The 2353-nt window shown below is 34.5% G+C and overlaps 1 non-coding gene across 1 annotated transcript; it reads left to right on the top strand.

Moving 5' to 3' along the window:
* Positions 1-362: 362 nt before the first annotated feature.
* LOC120587905 (U6 spliceosomal RNA) lies at positions 363-469 on the top strand. Its single transcript, XR_005649092.1, has one exon. It is a non-coding gene; the product is annotated as a U6 spliceosomal RNA (small nuclear RNA).
* Positions 470-2353: the final 1884 nt, after the last annotated feature.

A 2353-nucleotide genomic window follows, 5' to 3' on the forward strand; every position in this document is an offset into this window, starting at 1 on the left:
CTTAAGTCACAAAGTTTGTGGTAACTTGTTACAACAACCTCAGGAAACTAATAAAATTATTGTATTCTTTCCTGTCTGGACTGGATGAGGACTCAAAATCCTTCTCAATTTGATGCTTTCGGCAACAAAAAACAATTTACTGGAAGGTAAAGGTGAGATTAAACAGTGCTGCTTTGATTTTATACATAGTTTTAAAATTAATGTTGCTACCAAACTTTATTTAGAGTGTACTTTATTAGTCTAATCTAAATGATACAGATACTTTTAATTCATTTAGAAATCAACATACCAATAGCAAAATTATATAGTAATAGCAAAGAACTTATAACAGTGCCTACCAGACTCTTAAAATGTTGGTATTAGTCCTCTCTTCAGCAGCACATGTACTAAAATTCAAATGATACAGAGAAGATTTGCATGGCCCCTGCTCAAGGAAGACATGAAAATTCGTGAAGCAGTCCATATTTTTAAGAAGTTTTTTGCACAGCAAAGGAAACCATCAATAAAATGAAAAGACAATCTACTGAATGGGAGAAGATATTCGCTTAAGACACATTTGATAAGGGGTTAATATACAAAATATATTAAAAACTCATACAACTCAATAAAAAAAAAATCCAATTAAAAAATGGGCAGAAGACCTGAATTGATATTTCTCCAAAGAGGGATTACAGATAGCCAATAGACATAAAGATATTCGAGGTCACTAATCAACAGAAATATGCAAATTAAAATCACAATGAGATATCGGTGAATGGCTATCAATATATCAAAAAACAAATGTTGGTGAGGATGTGGTGAAAAGGAAACCTCACACACTGTTGGTGGGATTGCAAATTGGTACAGCTAATATGGAATACAGTATGGATTTTCCTCAAAAAATTAAAAATGGATCTACCTTTTGACCCAGCAATTGTACTTCTGGGTATTTATTCAAAGAAAACCAAAACGATAATTCATAAAGATCTATGCATCCCTAAGTTCGTGGCAGCACTATTCACAACAGCCAAGATATGGAAGCAACCTAAATGCCTACCAGCAGATGATTGGATAAAGAAGTTATGGTTCATATATACAATGAAATATATTAGCCATAAAAAAAATGAAATTCTACCATTTGCAACGACATGGATGGATCTAGAGGTTACTATGCTGAGTGAAATAAGTCAGACAGAGAAAGATAAAGACCATATTATTTCACTTATATGTGGAATCTAAAGAACAAAAAAACAAACTAATCAAAAACAGACTCAAAAACGTAGAGGACAATCTGGTGAAGGCCAGAAGGCAGAAAGCAGTGAAGGGTTAAAGAAGTACAAATTAGTAGTTGATAGATGGTCACGGGGTGGGGGAGCATGGCATAGGGAATGTGGTTAGCATGAATGTAATGGCTAGGTGAAGAGCCAGAGGAGAGAAAGAGCAATTAGGGGGATCGTTTCATAAACTATATAAATGTCTAACCAATGTACTCTATACTTGAAACTAATAATAAAATAAAATGCTAAAAATATGTTAGTTATTATTATATTTGTATTAAACCCAATTATATCTAAAGAAAATTGAAACTGTTGAATAGTAAAGGTCAAGAGTCTGGAAAACAAAGCTACGGGGTAACTGGTCACTTTGACCTTTTAAAATCCAGTGGGGACATTTGGATTGCAGGTAGGAAACCTGATCAGAGAAAACCAAACGGTTTTCCTGTCAGCATTTTAGAAGCTATGCTTTTCTTATTTAAGCCAGTGGTGAGTTGGAAGTATCTCTGCCGACCTTCAACATAAAATAATCGTGAAGAATTAGAAGAAGGCCAAAAGTAGCTTATGGAGTTGCAAGAGAACTTCATGGGCTACATAAATTTGTTCTATGACAAATAGTAACCACAATAACAATAATAAAAATACATAACAATCTTGCTTAAAGTAGATGATGGAGACAAAAAGGTACTGGCAAATGCTTGTACAGTAGTCGCCCCTTATCTGTGGTATTGCTTTCTGCAATTTTAGTTACCACTAGTCAACCATGGTCCAAAGATATCAAATGGAAAATGGCAGAAAAATTCAAAAGTTTTAAATTGTGTGATGTTCTCAGTGTGATGAAATCTCATGCCATCCCTCTCCATCCCTCCCAGACACTACTTTCCAGTTAGTCACTTAGCAGCCATCTTGGTTATCAAATCGACGCTGTAGTACCTCAGTGCTTGTGTTCAAGTAATCTTTATGCTACTTGATAATGGCCCCAAACTGCAAATGTAGTAATGCTGGCAATTTGGATACGCCAAAGAGAAGCTATGAAGTGTATGTAAGCAGAAAAAAAAAAAATCATAACATATGTAAGGTTTGATACTATCTGTAGTTTC

The sequence above is a fragment of the Pteropus medius genome, unplaced genomic scaffold, assembly GCF_902729225.1.
Source record: "Pteropus medius unplaced genomic scaffold, Ma_sr-lr_union100, whole genome shotgun sequence".
Classification (NCBI taxonomy): Eukaryota; Metazoa; Chordata; class Mammalia; order Chiroptera; family Pteropodidae; genus Pteropus; species Pteropus medius.